The sequence below is a fragment of the Triticum dicoccoides genome, chromosome 2A (genome assembly GCF_002162155.2).
Source record: "Triticum dicoccoides isolate Atlit2015 ecotype Zavitan chromosome 2A, WEW_v2.0, whole genome shotgun sequence".
NCBI lineage: Eukaryota > Viridiplantae > Streptophyta > Magnoliopsida > Poales > Poaceae > Triticum > Triticum dicoccoides.
In genome coordinates, this window is record NC_041382.1 from 112,833,056 (window position 1) to 112,858,679 (window position 25,624).

Below are 25,624 nucleotides of genomic sequence, written 5' to 3' on the forward strand. Positions count from 1 at the left end.
TCCGGCCTATAAAAATATATCAATCCCGTACACCCTCCCATCACCAGAAAAAGAAAGCGCCACCATGTGATATTGTAGCATCAATATAGTAGTACATGCGACCACCGGTACTGAAATTTCCCTACATAAATATACGTTGGTCAGTGGATAACTTGGAATCACACCACGAAAGATCCACCAAATCATCAAATTATACATAAAAATAAAAAACACTCTATCATCTCCAATACCCGCCAAACTAAATATTCCATCAGTTCTAAAATATAAGGTGTATTAGTTTTGTAGAAAGTCAAACTTCTCCAACTTTGACCAAGTTCAGAGCAAAAATATCGACATCCACAATATTAAAAAAGTATAGAAATTCATTTCATGATGAGTTTAAAAATATCGATTTGATATTATGGGTTTTGATATATTTGTCTACAAATTTTATTGAACTTTAAAGGCTTGAATTTTCAAAAATGTAATACACCATAATGTTGAAATAGAGTGATTATTTTTCCAAGAAACTTAACAACACCAACGGCGCAGCAAAGCACATCCAACCCTTTTACTAGTTTTGCCAAAGTACATCTAGATATATCTTGTTATGCGCATCTAAATTATATAACATTGATTTACACGAAGATTCGTGCGGCTGTTTTATTTTTTCTTTCGTCGATGTCCAGAACTCAGGATGGACGCGATTAAACGGAAGCAATAACACCCCGAAAAGAAAAAAAACTGAACCAATAACACCCTGCAAAAGAAAAAAACTGAACCAATAACACCCTGCAAAAGAAAAAAACTGAACCAATAACAAACACAAAAGAGGTGTTTGGATTAGAGGGTGATAAGGTAAATGGATAAAGCTCTGAACTAGAATTCAACTTAATCAGAAGGCCGGCGGCTGGACCCTGTCTTTGCAGTTGCCCTGCACCGGTGGACTGAGATCCAGTGCCTTTATCAAGTGAAGTCACGCTGCAACTTTACCCTTCTAATCTCCATCCAATCCACATCCTACGGTCCAGATCACACAAGGGGAAAGGCTCTCAACACTTAGCAGTTTTCAGCATAGCAGCAAACATCAATACAGACTAGCTGCAAACAATGATGCAGTGGCACTTGAACTCAGTTTTATTTGAATAGATTGAAACCCAAAAAATAAAGAACTGCAGATACTCATGAGCAGACTATAAAACAAAATTTGGGTATACAGTAGTGCATTATGCAATCAAAGTGGAATAAATCAATTGCAGCTGACACTAAATCCAGTAGAACTTGATATTAAAAGGCTGCAGCGCATAATGTCTGAATGCTACAGCAATAAGTGTCAATGTTGAGTAATCATCTACACAAAAGCAGGCCATTTCACTTATACATTTAGGCCAAAAGAGACTATCGCAACCCCCAAAAATACTGTTCTTAGCACAAAAAATAGTGGTTTCTCTGAACTAATTGAGCCCAAGAAAAACACCAAATGGCCTATACTCTTTATTTGTGTCAAAAGTGACAACATCACCAAAATGTGCATAGTCAAGGATCATTTTAGCATCAGCCCAGAATATGTTGGTTATATCCTCCTCACAATCCAACTGTAGTGCATATTGGAATGATGGATTGTCAGCAATTTTTTCATGAAAATATTTCAACATACTTCCAGCTTGTCCAAAAGCCAACTCCCTCTGTCGCTTGGTTCGCAAATGATTTTTTGGTCACGGCAAGTATATCCAAGGTTAATCGGTCCACCAACTTGACGAGAAGCAAACTCATGTGCAGCTTGTGGCATAATGCCGGAATCATCAGCGGTTTCAATTTCAAAAGCTTGTCGTTCTGAAATCTTTCTTTGGGATATCATCAAGTGGTGGGTTTGTGGCAATTGAAGCAAGTGGTTGTGTTCAAGCACAACCTCAGTTACTTCATAATTTTCGGCCTCTCGATCCAATTGGAAACACATACGAGCTTGGCAATTGGTTCTTGTTTCAGCTCTAAAACGCTTTGGCGCTGTCTCAGTTAGCCCTTTTCTTCAATGACCCTCATTGGAACAAACAAATCTGCATGAACCAACCTGACCATCAAGTCTGCTTTTGTTTGCGTATCTCCTTCTCACATCAAATCCGGTGTGACCCCCATATGCATTCCAAAATGCCCAAGCCTCATGTACACTTCTGAACCTCATACCAACTTGAGGTATTCCCTTACCAATTTCTGCCATCCCACAGCACTGAAAATTGTGAGGCACAACAGAGTTCTCAATTTTCATAGCAGAGCACTCATGCTGACTTCAGTTACTCACGCCTGGAAAAATTTCAGTTAGTGACAATATTTGTATGCTAAAAAGTTCAGTTAAAAATTACTCAAATAAGTAAAATAAATCTGAACCAAAAAACAAAATGCATTAGAGCCAGCTAGGTATGTTCCCTTTGCCTACAGGCTGCTCCTCTCTCACGCCTACTGGTCCTAGTCCTACATATTCAGGTTCTAGCTAGTCTTGAGGTACCATGTATTCAGGCACTCAACATATTCACTAGATGACTCAACCAAGAGCAAGCAGGTACTGGTACTTGATACTCCCTCCATCCAAAATTACTTGTCACAAAAATGTATTCCAGTGACTCCCTGAAGTTTTCAACCAAAGAAGTGTTCTCAAAACTGTTAGGGTGTAGGTAAGCACCAATTTGTCCTACTGCACAAAAATACTTGGATAATATATAGAATTGGACCTGTAAATTACCTCTTATGCATTGATGGACCTTCTCCTCCGCCGCGGCCGGCCCTCCTCTCCTCCGGCGGTGGTCGCCCCTCCTCTCCCCAGCGACAGCGCGCACGCCCCTCCTCTCCCCAGCGACGGCGCGCCCGCCCCTCCTCTTCTCCGGCGGCGGCTGCCCCTCCTCTCCCCGAGCGACGGTGGCGTGACCTGCCCCTCCTCTCCTCCTCCGGCGGCACGCGAGTGTTCCGGACGTAGCGCTATAGCCCGCGAACCCCCAATTTCTTGCCCGCCCTCGCCCAAACTGATAACTGCTGAAGTTTTTACCTATGTCTAACGTACACCGTTGGATATGTTTTGGATGGAGATTGAAAGGGTAAAGTTGCGACGTGACTTCACTTGATAAAGGCACCGGATCTTAGTCCTGCACCGGAACCGGGCAGTCGATGAGGTTCTCCCCTGAGCGGTCGACACACTGGTACACCTGGTACAGCTGCGCCTCGCCGGCGACGCCCCGGTTGCACTCTAGTTTCACCGCGAACCCGGTGCCTGTCGTGGTTCTAAGTCTAACAGTAGAATGGGGGGGTAGGAGAGTAGAGGCAAGATCCTAGCTATGGAGGAGTTGTACACGCGAGTTTTACGAGTTCAGGCCCTTCTCGGAGGAAGTAACAGCCCTATGTCTCGGAGCCCGGAGGCGGTCGACTGGATTATATGCGTGTGAGTTACAGGGGGTGTGAACCCTTGTCCCAGAGGAGGGGGGTGGCTTATATAGAGTGCGCCAGGACCCCAGCTCCCCTCCGTTACACATGGTTCAATGTTCATAAAGAGAGAGTGTTACAGGTAACGTCTGTAATAAAGTGCTATGAATGATCATTAAATATACGAGTAAATGCCCGACCGTTGCTGTGCAGAACGGCTTTAGATCGTCTTGTACGTTGAGTGGTCTTTTACATGGTCGAGTGGTTGAATAGTCGAGTGACTCAAAGAAGAAGTAGACTCCGAGTGGATGGTGGGTCGAGTGGATTGCGCTCGACGCCTTTATTGGGTCCACCTTCTTTACTCTTGAACTTATTTGCTTCTAGGGCAAGGACCTTAGGTAGGACGTATAGGTCAGGCCTATTACCCTACCGCAGGTCTATGTCCTCATCATTAGCCCCCGAATGGATAGAGGTCTGAGTGAAAAGAAGGTTGAAGTTGATCTTGCCTTGACTCTTGCCTTTCTAAAGAATTCATCTCTGAATGGAGGCCAGTGTTGGAACTTTCAGCTTCATTTTAGTCGCCTTGATCGATTCAGCAATTACCGACTGGTTTTTATAACGTCGCCTGTCGAGTGTCATCTTTGATGCGAAATCTTTGGCGTGATCAATTGCCGAGGATCCCGGATTTCGCGGGATTCAAAATTTCGGTAGGAGCGCGCCAGACGGAACGTGCCGTGGTAAGCGAAGTGGATAGACAGGGCATTTCGCTTTCCGCGCCACCTTTTTGCCACGTATCCCGTGCGTGACTGTTAGAGGGATTTGACAGGATCGCCCGGACCCACGCGTCAGCCACTCGGAAGTGGGCCTTTAAAAGCGGCAAGACCGGGGCGTCAGCACTGTGCATGCCCATTCTCCTTCTTCTTCCTCTTGCTCCTTCACCCCATCCGGCTTCCCCACTCTCGACGCCACCGCTCTGCCGCCATGGGGAAGGAGAGAACGGCGGCGCTGGAACGCGCGAAGAAGGCGACGGGGGCGGCGAAAAGCAGGAAGACAAATCGGGGGTCTTCATCGCACTCGGGGCTGCCGCCAGGTTGGATCCAAGGAGATTGGATCCGATCTTCGCTTCAAAGCAGGACTTGGACGATATGTCCGAGTTAGGGCTGATCATCCACGAGTCTGCGCGGCTGCCGGAGGGGGAAACGGAACCGCAGCCGCGACCGGGTGAGTGCGTTCTCCTCGCCACCCATGTCGACGGCGGCTTCTCGCTTCCTCCACACCCCTTCTTTCGGGGTTTCTTGAATTTCTTTGGGGTCCAACTCCATCATTTTACTCCCAACACCATCACGTATCTTGCCGCGTTCGTATCCATGTGCGAGAATTTCCTGGGGTGTCGACCGCACTGGGGTGTTTTCAAACACATCTTTACCATCCTTTCCCAAACAATGAAGAAAGCGAACTCGAACAATGAGAAAACCCATGTTATCCAGATGTGTGGGGGTCTGGGTATTTAGAAGAGGAAAAGAAGTTCCTTTCCCTCGATGACTCTTCCGGAGTCGGTCAGGGGCTGGCAGTTGACCTAGTTCTACTGCCAGGACATCGTGACGCCAGGCCAGTCGACTGGACTTCCCCCTTTCTCTTTTGATCGTGTTCAAACTCCATCTTTGTTGAAAGTGACTACCGCGGAGAAGGCGGAGACAGGCATGCTCGTCGAGAGAGTGGTTCAGTTGATCAACCAAGGTGTCACTGGCATGGATCTACTAGAGGTGTTCCTCAGTCGGCGCATCCAACCACTCCAAGCTCATGACCACTCCATGTGGATGTACTCCGGGGCTGGTGACACCGCTCGGGTTCATCCGGAGGAGGTGGCGGCCAAAACAGTGGCCGAGTGGCTGAGGGCTATCACCGGGAACAAGGACAACCCTAGGGGCGCCAGGAGAGTCAACCCTTTCAGCGATAGAAACCAACCAGACAAGGTTTGGCCATTTCAACTGAGCTTTTAATCGTGTTTTCCGACTGTTTGTTGATCCGACTGACTTGCAGTTGGCTCCTTGTTTTGTAGATTTACACGGAGATGTATTCAATGCCCAATGGTGAACAAGCTCTGGAGCAAGACCAAGAGGGCGAGGACAGTGCGGAGGAGAGCGGCGAGTGGGAGTCACCAGCCGACGATGATGAAGATGAGAGCGATGAGTCGGGCGATGAGGAAGTAGCCGACTCACCAGCTCGTTCTGAACGTCGAACCAAGCAGCACCATGATCCCATGGGCAGGCGCGGTAAAGCTGTGGCGTCGAGTGCTCCATCTGAAAAACACGCTCGGTCTCTGACTCCAGAATTGGCTGAGAAGGTCACCAAACAGCCCAAGGTCAATCCTTCGAAGGCTCAGAAGACCTTGCCTAGAATCAAAATGGACGTTCCTATTGCTTCTGGGTAAATGTTCTTCCTGTATTTTCTTGTTCCGACCGACTTTTTTGTTCTGACCGAGTGGATGATGAAGCTTTACAGCCCGACCTCAGCTGCGACTGACATGGACATTGACAAGAATCCGGTCGACGAGGAAACCGATGACGCAACTACCTCCAAAGCCAGTAAGTCTGCCCGATTCAAATTTATTTGGACGACTGGATTGTTTTTCAGCTATCCGTACGACTTTCTCTGTTTATTGCAGATCCATGGGACGTTGTTGTGCTCCTGGATGATGAAGAAGAAGTACCGCTGAGGGGGAGGACGAGGAAAGACAAGGAACTGGGCGGGAAAGCGCCTGAGGTCCAGGTTCTTCAGTCGACCGTGACGCCTGGGGTGGCAGTCGAGCAATCGACAGATCCAGCTTGAACCAATGTCACCTTCGCTGTCCCGCTGTCGACTGGTTGTCCATCAGGATCAGTTGCTCAGACTTCTGCTGCACCAATACAACTCCATGCTTCAGATTCTGCAGCTGCTTCGACTGCTCTGCCAGCATCACTTTTTACTGTCTATCAGACTCCGGACGACCCATCGACTATGGCCAAGGAAGCTCTTCTTCAGTTAAATCTTGTGATGGGGCAAATGAAAGTGGTGCATGAGGCCAGCCAGGTGGCCTTCAACGCCGGAGCTGCTTCGCAAACCAATGTCCAGGTTAGTTGGTCATATTTCTCGTCTGATCGCCCACTGGGGGTGTGGCTGTTTTGAAATTGTATAAGTCACTTTGGATCGACTCAAGATGAATCTTTGAACTAGTGGGGGCACTCTGAGTGCACCCATTGGGCGTAGTCCCCGAGACCATAGTTGACCGCGGGCAGACGACTGTGGTCTGAGAATCTGAACTTTCTTTTTTACAACTCGCGCAGGGCGGACAATGCCGAGTGGAATTAAAACCAGTGGGGGCACGCTAAGTGCACCCACTGGGTGTAGTCCCCGAGACCATAGTTGACTGTGGTCTGAGAATCTGAACCTCTCTTTTTTTAGTCTTGGAGTAGCTGTCGCAGTGATGTCTTTCATTTCAGTCGACTGACAAGTCTTATGTGTTGGCCGCAGAAATCTTGTGATCTCGGTGCTCAACTCTCTACACTGAACCAGCAACAAATCAGCCTCAACCTTGATCTGGAACTGGCCAAAAAGAATCTCAAGACTGCTCGGGATGAAGTAGCTGCCATGGGAGGTAACCGATCATGAACTGTTTATCTTACTGTTGCTGGCACTTTTCCTTTCCGTTTTTTAACCAAGTGACTCCACTCGAGCAGCTGTACGTAGTGAAAACTGTCAACTCCAAGCCCATCTGAAGAGTGTTATTTTTTTAGAGAAAATGAAGCAGGCTTTGGAGAAGAAGGATATGGATCTTGCTGCTGCACAGAAGAAAGCACGAGAGAAATCTGCGCTTGCCGACAAGAAGCTTGCTTCAGTCGGCAAGCTAGAAGAAGAGAATTCCAAACTGAAGACTGCTATTTCTGATGCCAATCGAGAGGTCGAGTGACTGAAGAAGGACAAGGACAAGCTGACTGACGAGCTTGGGAGCCTCAAAGTTAAGAAGGGTGAGTTGGAGTCTTATCTAGGCCAGCTTGCTGCAAAGCTGGTCTTAAACCTTGAAGGTACTGATGGTTGACTGACTTGTTTCTGTCGACTGTCAAGTCTAATTATATCGCCGACTCACCATTCACTCGACTGTGCAGAGTTTTGTCAAGTATTTGAAGCAGAAACTGGGCGGGTCAAGATGGGTCCTGACCCCATAAACTGTCCAGTCAAGGATGATGTTGCGATGAATGTGCTGCGGTTGGAATCTCGCATGGATAGCGTGTTTACTTATCTTGCCCACCTGAAAGCGGCGATGACTCGGGTTGATGCTGAACTCTGGCCTCAGGCGGAACTGTCCCAAGATATTGAGTTCCTGATGGCTCGACTGAATCAAATCCCCGACCTAGTGCAAGAATGGAAGAAGTCATCCGCTCGCTGTGGCGCTGATGTCGCGTTGTCCCTGGTCCGAGTGCACTGCAAAGACGTCAAAGAAGACAAGCTGGCGGAACTCAAGGTTGCTAACACCAAGAGACACACTTTCCAGTCCTTCATGGACACTTTCCTTGAAGCCGCCACTCGTATTGCAGACAGGATAGACCTTGACAGTTTCTGCGACCCAGCCAGTCCTTTTCCTGACGCGTGACCAAAAACATTATGCTCCACCTTTATTTGCCTCAGAATGCCGAGTGATTGTGTAACCGTTAAACTCCTTCGGGCTTGATGCTCGAATACTTTTGATCTGTTGCCTGGAACTTTTAGGATTTATCTGAACTTGGTTTATTTCCGAATATGCTTGTATTTACCTTCGCGTGGAATTCACTCTTTGAGATGTAGCCCTGAAGTGGAGACTTCAATCGACCTGCGCCTCGTCGTTCCTGTGGACAGGGATGGAGCACACGTTGTATTTGTGGCTTAGCTCGGAGAAGAAGGTCGCGGTCGACCTGCACCTCGTCGCCCTTGCAGATAGGGATGGAGCGTACATTGTACTTGTGGCACAACTCCTAAGGAGAAGGTTGCAGTCGACCTGCACCTCGTCGTCCTTGCGGATGGGGATGGAGCGCACGTTGTATTTGTGGTGTAGCTCGGAGAAGAAGGTCGCAGTCGACCTGCACCTCGTCGCCCTTGCAGATAGGGATGAAGCGTACATTGTACTTGTGGCGCAGCTCCTAAGGAGAAGGTTGTAGTCGACCTGCACCTCGTCGTCCTTGCAGATGGGGATGGAGCGCATGTTGTATTTGTGGTGCAGCTCCAAAGGAGAAGGTTGTAGTCGACCTGCACCTCGTCGTCCTTGCGGATGTCGATGGAGCGCATGTTGTATTTGTGGCGCAGTTCCGAAGGAGAAGGTTGTAGTCGACCTGCACCTCGTCGTCCTTGCGGATAAGGACAGATTTTTTAAACTTAGGCGAGTACTGGACTGCAGCTAAGCCCCCGAGTGGGAGGATTGCTCACCACTCGGTAAGATTTTTTAACCTTAGGCGAGTACTGGACTGCAGCTAAGCCTCCGAGTGGGAGGGTTGCTCACCACTCAATAGGATTTTACAAAATTAGGCGAATACTGGACTACAGCTAAGCCCCCGAGTGGGAGGGTTGCTCACCACTCGGTAGGATTTTTTAAACTTAGGAGAGTACTGGACTGCAGCTAAGCCCCCGAGTTGGAGGGTTGCTCACCACTCGGTAGGATTTTTTAAACTTAGGCGAGTACTGGACTGCAGCTGAGCCCCCGAGTGGGAGGGTCGCTCACCACTCGATAGGATTTTTTTAAACTTAGGCGAGTACTGGACTGCAGCTAAGCCCCCGAGTGGAAGGGTTGCTCACCACTCGGTGGGATTTTTTAAACTTAGGCTAAACGGGCTCGCGACTAATCCTCCAAGTGGGAGGGTTGCTCACCACTCGGTAGGATTTTCTTTTAAACTTAGACGAAACGGATTCGCAGCTAAGTCACCCACTGGGGGTTTTCATATGCAAATAAAAGCAACAACAATCGTTTACGAGGACTGTAAAGCTCTTGTCTTTGATAAGCAAATTACAAAGGTATTTCTTATTACATTTTATTCGAATGAGCACTTAAGTGTAAAAGGGGCAGAGCAACTCCGCATTCCAAGCCCGTGGCTCGTCCTTCTTATGCTCGACATTGTAAAGGTGGTATGCTCCATTGTGGAGCACTCTGGTGACAATAAAGGGGCCTTCCCAAGCAGGAGCGAGCTTGTGTGGTTTCTGCTGATCCACTCGAAGAACCAAGTCTCCCTCTTGGAAGGCTCGACCTTTCACATTTCTGGCGTGGAATCGACGCAAGTCTTGCTGATGAATGGTCGACCGGATCAAGGCCATCTCTCTTTCCTCCTCTAGGAGGTCTACTGCATCCTGCCGAGCTTTTTCTGCTTCATCTTCAGAGAAGAGCTCGACTCGTGGTGCATTATGAAGCAAGTCACTCGGTAGAACAACTTCAGCTCCATAGACCAAGAAGAATGGAGTTCGGCCAGTCGACCGATTGGGAGGTGTCCTCAATCCCGAAAGAACTGATGGAAGTTCATCAACCCAGGCGCCCGCTGCATGCTTGAGGTCTCGCATCAGTCGGGGTTTCAATCCTTTGAGAATCAGGCCATTTGCTCTCTCTGCTTGTCCATTCGACTAGGGATGGGCAACTGAAGCATAGTCAACTCGTGTGCCTTTGGAGGCGCAAAAGGCTCTGAACTCATATGAATCAAAGTTCAATCCATTGTCAGTGATTATGCTGATAACCCACAAGTATAGGGGTTCGCAACAGCTTTCGAGGGTAGAGTATTCAACCCAAATTTATTGATTCGACACAAGGGGAGCCAAAGAATATTCTCAAGTATTAGCAGCTGAGTTGTCAATTCAACCACACCTGGAAACTTAGTATCTGCAGCAAAGTGTTTAGTAGCAAAGTAATATGATAGTGGTGGTAGCGGCAACAAAAGTAAAAACAGCAAAAGTAATGTTTTTGGTATTTTGTAGTGATTGTAATAGTAGTAGCAGGAAAGTAAATAAGCGTAAACCAGTATATGGAAAACTCGTAGGCACCGGATCAGTGATGGATAATTATGCCGGATGCCGTTCATCATGTAACAGTCATAACATAGGGTGACACAGAACTAGCTCCAATTCATCAATGAAATATAGGCATGTATTCCGTATATAGTCATACGTGCTTATGCAAAGGAACTTGCATGACATCTTTTGTCCTACCCTCCCGTGGCAGCGGGGTCCTATCGGAAACTAAGGGATATTAAGGCCTCCTTTTAATAGAGAACCGGAACAAAGCATTAGCACATAGTGAATACATGAACTCCTCAAACTATGGTCATCACCGGGAGTGGTCCCGATTATTGTCACTTCGGGGTTGCCGGATCATAACACATAATAGGTGACTATAGACTTGCAAGATAGAATCAAGAACTCACATATATTCATGAAGACATAATAGGTTCAGATCTGAAATCATGGCACTCGGGCCCTAGTGACAAGCATTAACCATAGCAAAGTCATAGCAACATCAAACTCAGAACATAATGGATACTAGGGATCAAACCCTAACAAAACTAACTCGATTACATGATAAATATCATCCAACCCATCACCGTCCAGCAAGCCTACAATGGAATTACTCACGCACGGCGGTGAGCATCATGAAATTGGTGATGGAGGATGGTTGATGATGACGACGGCGACGAATCCCCCTCTCCGAAGCCCTGAACGGACTCCAGATCAGCCCTCTCGAGAGGTTTTAGGGCTTGGCGGCGGCTGCATATCGTAAAACGCAATGATTTCTTCTCTTTGATTTTTTCTCTCCGAAAGCAAATATATAGAGTTGGAGTTGGCGTCGGAGGGCATCCAGGGGGCCCACGAGGTAGGGGGGCGCGCCCCCCACCCTCGTGGACAGGGTGTGGGCCCCCTGGTCTTCATCTTTGGCGAGGATTTTTTTATTATTTTTTCTAAGATGTTCCGTGGAGTTTCAGGTCATTCCGAGAATATTTGTTTTCTGCACATAAAACAACATCATGGCAATTCTGCTAAAAACAGCGTCAGTCTGGGTTAGTTCCATTCAAATCATACAAGTTAGAGTCCAAAACAAAGGCAAAAGTGTTTGGAAAAGTAGATACGACGGAGACGTATCAATTTCCCCAAGCTTAAACCCTTGCTTGCCCTCAAGCAATTCAGTTGACAAACTGAAAGAAAGAAAGAAAGAAAAACTTTTACAAACTTTGTTTGCTCTTGTTGTTGTAACTATGTCAAGCCAGCATTCAAGTTTTCAGCATAGATCATAACTAACCACATTTGCAATAATACTCAGGTCTCATAATTACTCATATCAATAGCATAATCAACTAGCAAGTCATAATAATACATCTCGGATGACAACACTTTCTCAAAACAATCATAATATGATATAACAAGATGGTATCTCGCTAGCCCTTTCTGAGACCGCAAAACATAAATGCAGAGCACCTTTAAAGATCAAGGACTGACTAGACATTGTAATTCATGGTAAAAGAGATCCAATCATAGTCATACCCAATATAAATTAACAATGATGAATGCAAATGACGGTTGTGCTCTCCAGCTAGTGCTTTTTAATAAGAGGGTGATGACTCAACATAAAAGTAAATGGATAGGCCCTTCGCAGAGGGAAGCAGGGATTTGTAGAGGTGCCAAAGCTTTGTTTTGAAATAGAGATAAATTGTATTTTGAGTGGTATACTTTCATTGTCAACTTAACAACTAAGAGATGGCGATATCTTCCATGCTAAACACATTATAGGTGGTTCCGAACAGAATGGTAAAGTTTATACTCCCCCTCCACCAACAAGCATCAATCCATGGCTTGCTCGAAACAACAAGTGCCTCCAACATACATCAGGTCCCAGGGGGAGTTTTGTTTGCAATTAATTTTGATTTAGTTTGCATAAAGCATGGGACTGGGCATCCCGGTGACCAGCCATTTTCTCGTGAGTGAGGAGCGGAGTCCACTCCTCTTGATAATAACCCGCCTAACATGGAAGATAAGGACAGCCTTGGTTGATACATGAGCTATTCGAGCATACAAAACAGAATGTTTGTTTGAAGGTCTAGAGTTTGGCACATACAAATTTACTTGGAACGGCAGGTAGATACCACATATAGGAAGTTATAGTGGACTCATCTGGAATAACTTTGGGGTTTAATGGATTGGATGCGCAAGCAGTATTCCCGCTTAGTACAAGTGAAGGCTAGCAAAAGACTGGGAAGCGACCAACTAGAGAGCGACAACAGCCATGTACATGCATTAAAATAAATAAACATTGGATGCAAGCATGAGTAGGATATAATCCACCATGAACATAAATATCATGAAGGCTATGTTGATTTGTTTCAACTACATGCGTGAACATGTGCCAAGTCAAGTCACTTAAATCATTCAAAGGAGGATACCACCCCATCATACCACATCATAACCATCTCAATAGCATGTTGGCACACAAGGTAAATCATTATAACTCATAGCTAATCAAGCATGGCACAAGCAACTACGATCTCTAATTGTCATTGCAAACATGTTTATTCATAATAAGCTGAATCAAGAACGAGGGACTCATCATATTTACAAAAACAAAAGAGGTCGAGTTCATACCAGCTTTTCTCATCTCAATCAGCCCATCATATATCATCATAATTGCCTTTCACTTGCACGACCGAACGGTGTGAATAATAATAAGAGTGCACGTGCATTGGACTAAGCTGGAATCTGCGAGCATTTAATAAACAGGAGAAGACAAGGCAATATGGGCTCTTGATTAAATCAACAATAATGCATATAAGAGCCACTTCAACAATTTAATTATGGTCTTCTCCTACTGACCCCCAAAGAAAAGAAAAGAAATAAAACTATTTACACGGGAAAGCTCCCAACAAGCAAAAGAAGGACGGGAAATATTTTTGGGGTTTCTTTTTAATTATTACTACTACAACAGAAAAATAAACTACTACTAATTTTTTGGTTTTTCTTAAGGTTTAACAAACACACAGGAAGAAAGCAGGAAAAAGTAAATAAACTAGCATGGATATTGCAGTGAAAAAGTATGAGCACCGACATCTAGTAATGAGTGTGTGTGTGTGAACATAAATGTAATGTCAGTGAGAAATACGTACTCCCCCAAGCTTAGGCTTTTGGCCTAAGTTGGTCTATGGCCACGGCTGGCCTGGCGGATATCCATAATAATAGTTGTCGGGGTCGTACTGTGATGAGGAAGAAGAAGGCTACGATTGCCACTGGCTGGCAATCATCTCCGGATCCCACTGATAGTTAGACTGCTGCGAAGGATCAAATTGTGGTTCCGGTTCTGGCTCCTCGGCTGGTGTAGGGTTCCGGTAGGCATGAATAGCCGTCAACAGAACAAGGTACATGCCTACAGTCAAATCAAACAAAGAAGGAGCAGGCAGGATAATAGTCTCAGGATGATGTTTGTTAAAGAACAATTGATACTTAAGCTCTCCTGCCCTATTCTTAACAATAAAATCATGTGCCACCATACTTTTATGATCTAGATAAACACGGGGCAGCATCTTTTCTTCCTTCTCAGCTTGCCTAATAGGTATGTTAAAATGTACTGCTAGGCGTGTAGCATAGATGCCTCCAAAGATGGGGCCTTTGGTACGGTTCATACTTAACCGTCTAGCAATAATACCGCCCATACTAAAAGTGTTATCACCGTATAAACCGTGGAGCAGAATAATTATATCAGGGATACTAAGGTTTCCACAGTTTCCGCGTCCAATTAAACAACGACTAGCAAATAATGCAAAGTAACGTAAAACAGGGAAATGTATGCTAGTGATTCGTGCATCAGAAACCTTCCTAGTTTCTCCTACAGCGATAGTATCAATAAACCCAACCACATCATCATGATGTGGTTCTTATGTCTTGCCCTCAAAAGGGACTAAACAAATCTGACAAAAATCATAAAGTGACATCTCCTTATGCTCATCATATAAATGAAACTCCACCGCAGGTGGTGAGTTCCTAGAATGAAAATGAAAGTTTTGCACAAAGTTATTTGTGAGTAAGAGATACTGATCGCATTGGTCGTGGAGGAAAGCGGTGAGGCCTGCATTGTGAGCCAATTCATGAACATCTTCATAGATACCAGCTGCTCTCAAGAAATCATCAGAAGGCCATTCACACGCCCGAATCTCCGCGGTGCGCGGCAAATTATACTTAGGCTTCTGTGCCTTTTCCTTCGAGCTTTGGCTCGATGAGCCCCTCAAAAATCTCCTCATTATTTTTCTGAAATAATCTGAAATTTTAAGTAACTTCAAACAAAAGTGAACCAACTTCAATAAAACTGATAGCAACTACTCCTACACGTGCCTAGAGCCTAAATCAAGCATTAGAACTACTTGGAACCATATAAATTTGACATGCAAGCTCAAGAACATGGTCACCTATGTAGCACAAATTTGCAAAGAATAAAGCACTAGAACAAAAACTAATTGGACCAATGGAGGAGTCACATACCAAGGAACAATCTCCCCAAGCAGTTTTGCGAGAGGTGCTTTGAGCAAGGAGATCGAAAATCACAGCAAAAGTGGCTAGAACTCGTGCTTGAGTTGGTTTTTCGGGTTTGTGTGAGACAGAGGAAGAAGATGGGTGCTGGGATAAGTGGAGGAGGGCTACCGTGGGCCCACAAGGCAGGGGGCGCGCCCTAGAGGGGGGGGCGCCCACCACCCTCGTGGGCAGGTGGCAGCTCCTCCCGCGGTAATTTTTGCACAATAAATCCTCAAATATTCCGAAAAAATCATATTAAATTAGCATGTCATTCTGAGGACTTTTATTTTCGGGATATTTTTATGTTGCACGGATAAGCCAGGAAATAGACTGAAAAATACTATTTTTACTTTATTTCTACTAATTAACAGAAAGTATAGAGAGGGTACAGAAGTTTGTGCTTCTAGTTTCATCCATCTCATGCTCATCAAAAAGAATCCACTAACAAGGTTGATCAAGTCTTGTTAACAAACTCATTCCGATTAACATGAAACCGGAGAAATTTCGAATAACACTAGGTTACCTCAACGGGGATATGCACATCCCCAATAATAACTATATCATATTTCTTCTTGACAGTAGGAAGAGGAAATTCAAAACCTCCAATTATAATCAATGGAATTTTTCCAATGGAGTTGATACTATGAACTTGAGGTTGTTTCCTCGGAAAGTGTACCGTATGCTCATTACCATTAACATGAAAAGTGACATTGCCTTTGTTGCAATCAATAACAGCACCTACATTATTAAGAAAAGGTCTTCCAAGAATAATAGACATACTATCATCCTCGGGAATATCAAGAATAACAAAGTCCGTTGAAATAGTAACGTTTGCAACCACAACAAGCACATCCTCACAGATACCGACAGGTATAGCAGTTGATTTATCAGCCATTTGCAAAGATATTTCAGTAGGTGTGAGCTTATTCAAGTCAAGTCTACGATATAAAGAGAAAGGCATAACACTAACACCGGCTCCAAGATCACATAAAGTAGTTTTAATATAATTTATTTTAATGGAGCAAGGTATAGTAGGTACTCCGGGATCTCCAAGTTTCTTTGGTATTCCACCCTTAAAAGTGGAAATCTCAGCTTCCATATCTTTCTTTTATTAGTAATGATATCCTTCATATATTTAGCATAAGAATTTGTTTTGAGCACATCAGTTAATCGCATACGCAAAAAGATAGGCCTAATCATTTCAGCCAAGCGCTCAAAATCCTCATCATCCTTTTTCTTGGATGGTTTCGGAGGAAAAGGCATGGGTTTCTGAACCCAAGGTTCCCTTTCTTTACCATGTTTCCTAGCAACAAAGTCTCTTTTATCATAATGTTGATTCTTTGATTGTGGGTTATCAAGATCAACAGCAGGTTCAATTTCTACATCATTGTCATTACTAGGTTGAGCATCATCATGAACATCACTATTAATGTTTTCATTAGGTTCATGTTCATTACCAGATTGTGTTTCAGCATCAGACATAGAGATATCATTTGGATTATCAGGTGGTTCAGCAATAGGTTCACTAGAAGTTTGCACAGTTCTATCATTTTTCTTCTTCTTCTTTTTAGAAGAACTAGGAACATTAATATTATTTCTTTGAGAATCTTGCTTGATTCTCTTAGGGTGGCCTTCAGGATACAAAGGTTCCTGAGTCATTCTACCAGTTCTAGTAGCCACTCTAACATCATAATCATTTTTCTTACTATTCATTTCATCAAGCACTTCTTTTTGAGCCTTAAGTACTTGTTCTACTTGAGTGGTAACTATAGAAGCATGTTTGCTAACAAGTTTAAGTTCACCTTTAATATTAGCCATATAATCACCCAAGCGTCTAATCATATAAGCATTTTATTTTAATTGTCTACCAAAATAAGCATTGAAGTCTTCTTGCTTAAACATAAAGTTATCAAACTCATCCAAGCATTGACTAGCCATTTTAGTAGGAGGAACTTCAGCTTTATCATATATATAGAGAGAATTTACCTTTACTACCTATGTCGGGATATCGGGGTCAGGAGGTTCTTCAATAAATAAAGAATTGAGATCATATGTTTCTTCAACAGGCGGTATATTAAGACCATGTATCTCTTCAATAGGCGGTAAATTCTTAACGTCTTCAGCTTCAATACCTTTTTCTTTCATAGATTTCTTTGCCTCTTGCATATCTTCGGGATTGAGAAATAGAACACCTCTCTTCTTCGGAGTGGGTTTTGGAATAGGTTCAGTAATTGGAGCAGGAGCGGGCTCAGGAGGTGCCCAATTATTTTCATTTGTCAACATATTATTCAATAGGATTTCAACTTCATCCGGTGTTCTTTCCCTGAAAAGAGAACCAACACAACTATCCAGGTAATCTCTGGAAGCATCGGTTAGTCCATTATAAAAGATATCAAGTATTTTGGGTTTCTTAAGAGGATGATTAGGCAAAGCATTAAGTAACTGTTGGAAATATGCCCTAGAGGCAATAATAAAAGTATTATTATTATATTTCCTTGTTCATGATAATTGTCTTTTATTCATGCTATAACTGTATTATCCGGAAATCGTAATACACGTGTGAATACATAGACCACAATATGTCCCTAGTGAGCCTCTAGTTGACTAGCTCGTTGTGATCAACAGATAGTCATGGTTTCCTGGCTATGGACATTGGATGTCGTTGATAATGGGATCACATCATTAGGAGAATGATGTGATGGACAAGACCCAATCCTAAGACTAGCACAAAAGATCGTGTAGTTCATTTGCTAGAGCTTTGCCAATGTCAAGTATCTCTTCCTTCGACCATGAGAGCGTGTAACTCCTGGATACCGTAGGAGTGCTTTGGGTGTATCAAACGTCACAACGTAACTGGGTGACTATAAAGGTGCACTACAGGTATCTCCGAAAGTATCTATTGTTTTATGCGGATCGAGACTGGGATTTGTCACTCCGTGTAAACGGAGAGGTATCTCTGGGCCCACTCGGTAGGACATCATCATATGCGCAATGTGACCAAGGATTTGATCACGGGATGATGTGTTACGGAACAAGTAAAGTGACTTGCCGGTAACGAGATTGAACAAGGTATTGGATACCGACGATCGAATCTCGGGCAAGTAACATACCGATAGACAAAGGGAATTGAATACGGGATTGATTAAGTCCTTGACATCGTGGTTCATCCGATGAGATCATCGTGGAACATGTGGGAGCCATCATGGGTATCCAGATCCCGCTGTTGGTTATTGACCGGAGAACGTCTCGGTCATGTCTACATGTCTCCCGAACCCATAGGGTCTACACACTTAAGGTTCGATGACGCTAGGGTTATAAAAGAAGTTTGTATGTGGTTACCGAATGTTGTTCGGAGTCCTGGATGAGATCCCGGATGTCACAAGGAGTTCTGGAATGGTCCGGAGGTAAAGATTTATATATGGGAAGTCCTATTTTGGCCACCGGAAAATGTTCGGGATTTTTCGGTATTGTACCGGGAAGGTTCTAGAAGGTTCTGGAGTGGGGCCCACCTGCATGGGGGGGACCCACATGGACGTGGGTAGTGGGGGCAAGGCCCCACACCCCTGGTCAAGGCACACCAAGATCCCCCCTTAGAAGGAATAAGATCATATCCCGAAGGGATAAGATCAAGATCCCTAAAAAGGGGGGATAACAATCGGTGGGGAAGGAAATAATGAGATATCTTTCCTCCCACCTTGGCCAACGCCCCAATGGACTTGGAGGGCAAGAAACCAGCCCCTCCACCCCTATATATAGTGGGGAGGCGCATGGGAGCTATACACGAAGTTCTGGCACAGCCCTACCTCTCTCCCTACTCCTCCTCTCCCATGGTGCTTGGCGAAGCCCTGCTGGATTGCCACGCTCCTCCACCACCACCACACCGTTGTGCTGCTGTTGGATGGAGACTTCCTCAACCTCTCCCTCTCTCCTTGCTGGATCAAGGCGTGGGAGACATCACCGGGCTGTACGTGTGTTGAACGCGGAGGTGCCGTCCGTTCGGCACTAGGATCATCGGTGATTTGAATCACGACGAGTACGACTCCATCAACCCCGTTCACTTGAACGCTTCCGCTTAGCGATCTACAAGGGTATGTAGATACGCTCTCTTTCTACTCGTTGCTGGTCTCTCCATAGATAGATCTTGGTGACACGTAGGAAAATTTTGAATTTCTGCTACGTTCCCCAACAGTGGCATCATGAGCTAGGTCTATTGCGTAGATTCTTTGCACGAGTAGAACACAAAGTTGTTGTGGGCGTTGATGTTGTTCAATATGCTTACCGTTACTAGTCCAATCTTGTTTCGACGGTATTGTGGCATGAAGCGGCCCGAACCGACCTTACACGTACTCTTACGTGAGACAGGTTCCACCGATTGACATGCACTTGGTGCATAAGGTGGCTAGCGGGTGCCAGTCTCTCCCACTTTAGTCGGAACGGATTCGATGAAAAGGGTCCTTATGAAGGGTAAATAGCAATTGGCATATCACGCTGTGGTCTTGCGTAGGTAAGAAACGTTCTTGCTAGAAACCCATAGCAGCCACGTAAAACATGCAACAACAATTAGAGGACGTCTAACTTGTTTTTTCAGGGTAGGCTATGTGATGTGATATGGCCAAGAAGAATGTGATGAATGATATGTGATGTATGAGATTGATCATGTTCTTGTAATAGGATTCACGACTTGCATGTCGATGAGTATGACAACCGGCAGGAGCCATAGGAGTTGTCTTTATTTATTGTATGACCTGCGTGTCATTGAAGAACGCCATGTAAACTACTTTACTTTATTGCTAAACGCGTTAGTCATAGAAGTAGAAGTAGTCGTTGGCGTGACAACTTCATGAAGACACGATGATGGAGATCATGATGATGGAGATCATGGTGTCGTGCCGGTGACGATGATGATCATGGAGCCCCGAAGATGAAGATCAAAAGGAGCAAAATGATATTGGCCATATCATGTCACTATTTGATTGCATGTGATGTTTATCATGTTTATGCATCTTGTTTGCTTAGGATGACGGTAGTAAATAAGATGATCCCTTAAAAAATTTCAAGAAGTGTTCTCCCCTAACTGTGCACCGTTGCTACAGTTCGTCGCTTCTAAGCACCACGTGATGATCGGGTGTGATGGATTCTTACGTTCACATACAACGGGTGTAAGACAGTTTTACACAGCGAAAACACTTAGGGTTAACTTGACGAGCCTAGCATGTGCAGACATGGCCTCGGAACACGGAGACCGAAAGGTCGAGCATGAGTCGTATGGTAGATACGATCAACATGAAGATGTTCACCGATGATGACTAGTCCGTCTCACGTGATGATCGGACACGGCCTAGTTGACTCGGATCATGTGATCACTTAGATGACCAGAGGGATGTCTATCTAAGTGGGAGTTCATAAGATGAACTTAATTATCCTGAACATAGTCAAAAGACCTTTTGCAAATTATGTCGTAAGCTCGCGCTTTAATTCCACTGTTTAGATATGTTCCTAGAGAAAATATAGTTGAAAGTTGATAGTAGCGATTATGCGATCAATAGAAAGCTTATGTCCTTAATGCACCGCTCAGTGTGCTGAACCCCAACGTCGTTTGTCGATGTTGCGAACATCGGACATACACGTTTTGATAACTACGTGATAGTTCAATTAAATGGTTTAAGTAGAGGCACCAAAGACGTTTTCGAAACGTCGCGGAACATATGAGATGTTTCGAGGGCTGAAATTGGGATTTCAGGCTTGTGCCCACGTCAAGAGGTATAAGACCTCCGACGATTTTCTTAGCCTGCAAACTAAGGGAGAAAAGCTCAATCGTTGAGCTTGTGCTCAGATTGTCTGAGCACAACAATCACTTGAATTGAGTGGGAGTTGATCCTCCAGATGAGATAGTGATGTTTCCCCAAAGTCATTGCCACCAAGCTGCTAGAGCTTCATGATTAACTATAACATATCAGGGATAGATATGATGATCCTTGAAATATTCATGATGTTTGACACCGCGAAAGTAGAAATCAAGAAGGAGCATCAATTGTTGATGGTTGGTGAAACCACTAGTTTCAAGAAGGGCAAGGGAACAAAGGGATACTTCATGAAACGGCAATTCAGCTGCTGCTCTAGTGAAGAAACCCAAGGTTGAACCCAAACCCGAGACTAAGTGCTTCTGTAATAAGGGGAACAACCACTGGAGCAGCATTACCCTAGATACTTGGTAGATGAGAAGGCTGGCAAGGTCGATAGAAGTATATTGGATATACATTATGTTAATGTGTACTTTACTAGTACTCCTAGTAGCACCAGGGTATTGGATACCGGTTCGGTTGCTAAGTGTTAGTAACTCGAAATAAAAGCTACGGAATAAACGGAGACTAGCTAAAGGTGAGCTGACGATATATGTTGGAAGTGTTTCCAAGGTTGATATGATGAAGCATCGCACGCTCCCTCTACCACCGAGATTGGTGTTTGCGTTGAGCATAGACATGATTGGATTATGTCTATCGCAATACGGTTATTCATTTAAGGAGAATAATGGTTACTCTATTTTTGAATAATACCTTCAATGGTCTTGCACCTAAAGGAATGGTTTATTGAATCTCGGTCGTAGTGATACACATTTTCATGCCAACAGATATAAGATAGTAATGATAGTACCACTTACTTGTGGCACTGCCATGTAAGTCATAATGGTATAAAACGCATGAAGAAGCTCCATGTTGATGGATCTTTGGACTCACTCGTTTTTGAAAAGTTTGAGACATGCGAACCATGTCTATTGGTGTATATGCATGAAGAAACTCCATGCAAATGGATCGTTCGGACTCACTTGATTTTGAATCACTTGAGATATGCAAATCATACCACATGGGCAAGATGACTGAAAAGCCTCATTTTCAGTAAGATGGAACAAGATAGCAACTTGTTGGAAGTAACACATTTTGATGTGTGCAGTCGAATGAGTGCTGAGGCATGCAGTGAATATCATTATGTTCTTACTTCACAGATGATTCGAGTAAATGTTGAGTATATTTACTTGATGAAACACAAGTCTGGATTATTGAATGGTTCAAGTAATTTCAGAGTGAAGTAGCAGATCATTGTGACAAGAGGATAAAATGTCTATGATATGATCATAGAGATGAATATCTGAGTTACGAGTTTTGGCACACAATTAAGACATTGTGGAAATTGTTTCGCAATTAATACCGCCTGGAACACCATAATGTGATGGTGTGTCCGAACATCATAGTTGCACCCTATTGGATATGGTGCGTACCATGATGTCTCTTATCGAATTACCACTATCGTTCATGGGTTAGGCATTAGAGACAACCACATTCACTTTAAATAGGGCACCACGTAATTCCGATGAGATGACACCGTATGAATTATGGTTTAGAGAAACCTAAGTTGTCGTTTCTTAAAAGTTTGGGGCTGCGACGCTTATATGAAAAAGTTTCAGGTTGATAAGCTTGAACCCAAAGCGGATAAAATGCATCTTCATAGGAAACCCAAAACAGTTGGGTATACCTCCTAATTCAGATCCGAAAGCAATATGGATTGTCTCTAGAATCAGGTCCTTTCTCGAGGAAAAGTTTCTCTCGAAAGAATTGAGTGGGAGGATGGTGGAGACTTGATGAGGTTATTGAACCGTCTCTTCAACTAGTGTGTGACAGGGCACAGGGAGTTGTTCCTGTGGCACCTACACCAATTGAAGTGGAAGCTTATGATATTGATCATGAAACTTCGGATCAAGTCACTCCCAAACCTCGTAGGATGACAAGGATGCGTACTACTTCAGAGTGGTACGTAATCCTGTCTTGAAGGTCATCTTGCTAGACAACAATGAACCTACGAGCTATGGAGAAGCAATGGTGGGCCCGGATTCCGATAAATGGCTTGAGGCCATAAAATCCGAGAGAGGATCCATGTATGAAAACAAAGTGTAGACTTTGGCAAAACGGCTCGATGGTCGTAAGGCTAATGAGTACAGATGGATTTCAAAAGGAAGACGGACAATGATGGTAAATGTCACCATTAAGAAAGCTGACTTGTCGTTAAGATGTTTTCCGACAAGTTCAAGGAGTTGACTACGATGAGATTTTCTCACTCGTAGCGATGCTAAGAGTCTGTTGGAATTATATTAGCGATTACTGCATTATTTATGAAATCTTGCAGATAGGATGTCAAAACATTGTTTCCTCGACGATTTTAATGAGGAAAGGTTGTATGTGATACAACCGGAAGGTTTTGTCAATCCCGAAAGATGCTAATAAGTATGCAAAGCTCCAGCAATCCTTCTAAGGACTGGAGTGAGCATCTCGGAGTTGGAATGTATGCTTTGATGATGATCAAAAAATTTGGGTTTGTACAAAGTTTATGAGAAACTTGTATTTCCAAAGAAGTGAGTGGGAGCACTATAGAATTTCTGAGGAGTATATGTTGTTGACATATTGTTGATCAGAAATGACGTAGAATTTCTGGAAAGCATATAGGGTTATTTTGAAAGTGTTTTTCAATGGAAAGCCTGGATTAAGCTACTTGAACATTGAGCATCAAGATCTATAAGGATAGATCAAAATGCTTAATAATACTTTCAAATGAGCACATACCTTGACATGATCTTGAAGGTGTTCAAGATGGACCAGTCAAAGAAGGAGTTCTTGCCTGAGTTGTAAGGTACGAAGTTAAGACTTAAAGCTCGACCACGGCAGAATAGAGAGAAAGGACGAAGGTCGTCCCCTATGCTTAAGACGTAGGCTCTTCAGTATGCTATGCTGTGTACCGCACCTGAAGTGTGCCTTGCCATGAGTCAGTCAAGGGGTACAAGAGTGATCCAAGAATGGCTCACAGGACAGCGGTCAAAGTTATCCTTAGTAACTAGTGGACTAAGGAATTTTCTCGATTATGGAGGTGGTAAAAGAGTTCGTCGTAAAGGTTACGACGATGAAGCTTGACACCTATCCGGATAGCTCTGCGTAGAGAGACCGGATACATATAATGGACCAATAATTTAGAATAGCTCCAAGTAGAACAGTTGTTTGGAATAGCTCCAAATAGAGCGTGGTAGCTGCATCTAGGAGATGACATAGAGATTTGTAAAGCACACACGGATCTGAAAGGTTCAGACCCGTTGACTAAAACCTCTCTCACAAGCAACATGATCAAACATAAAACTCATTGAGTGTTAATCACATAGTGATGTGAACTAGACTACTGACTCTAGTAAACTCTTGGGTATTAGTCACATGGTGATGTGACCTGTGAGTGTTAATCACATGGCGATGTGAACTAGATTATTGACTCTAGTGCAAGTGGGAGACTGTTGGAAATATGCCCTAGAGGCAATAATAAAAGTATTATTATTATATTTCCTTGTTCATGATAATTGTCTTTTATTCATGCTATAACTGTATTATCCGGAAATCGTAATACACGTGTGAATACATAGACCACAATATGTCCCTAGTGAGCCTCTAGTTGACTAGCTCGTTGTGATCAACAAATAGTCATGGTTTCCTGGCTATGGACATTGGATGTCGTTGATAACGGGATCACATCATTAGGAAAATGATGTGATGGACAAGACCCAATCCTAAGACTAGCACAAAAGATCGTGTAGTTCATTTGCTAGAGCTTTGCCAATGTCAAGTATCTCTTCCTTCGACCATGAGAGCGTGTAACTCCTGGATACCGTAGGAGTGCTTTGGGTGTATCAAACGTCACAACGTAACTGGGTGACTATAAAGGTGCACTACAGGTATCTCCGAAAGTATCTATTGTTTTATGCGGATCGAGACTGGGATTTGTCACTCCGTGTAAACGGAGAGGTATCTCTGGGCCCACTCGGTAGGATATCATCATATGCGCAATGTGACCAAGGAGTTGATCACGGGATGATGTGTTACGGAACGAGTAAAGTGACTTGCCGGTAACGAGATTGAACAAGGTATTGGATACCGACGATCGAATCTCGGGCAAGTAACATACCGATAGACAAAGGGAATTGAATACGGGATTGATTAAGTCCTTGACATCGTGGTTCATCCGATGAGATCATCGTGGAACATGTGGGAGCCATCATGGGTATCCAGATCCCGCTGTTGGTTATTGACCGGAGAACGTCTCGGTCATGTCTACATGTCTCCCGAACCCGTAGGGTCTACACACTTAAGGTTCGATGACGCTAGGGTTATAAAGGAAGTTTGTATGTGGTTACCGAATGTTGTCCGGAGTCCCGGATGAGATCCCGGACGTCACGAGGAGTTCCGGAATGGTCCGGAGGTAAAGATTTATATATGGGAAGTCCTATTTTGGCCACCGGAAAATGTTCGGGATTTTTCGGTATTGTACCGGGAAGGTTCTAGAAGGTTCCGGAGTGGGGCCCACCTGCATGGGGGGACCCACATGGACGTGGGTAGTGGGGGCAAGGCCCCACACCCCTGGTCAAGGCGCACCAAGATCCCCCCTTAGAAGGAATAAGATCATATCCCGAAGGGATAAGATCAAGATCCCTAAAAAGGGGGGATAACAATCGGTGGGGAAGGAAATAATGAGATTTCTTTCCTCCCACCTTGGCCAATGCCCCAATGGACTTGGAGGGCAAGAAACCAGCCCCTCCACCCCTATATATAGTGGGGAGGCGCATGGGAGCTATACACGAAGTTCTGGCACAGCCCTACCTCTCTCCCTACTCCTCCTCTCCCATGGTGCTTGG

General features: G+C 44.3%; 1 pseudogene; it reads right to left on the minus strand.

Moving 5' to 3' along the window:
* Nucleotides 1-874: 874 nt before the first annotated feature.
* LOC119357721 overlaps nt 875-25,624 on the minus strand; it is a 76,224-nt pseudogene continuing 51,474 nt past the window's right edge.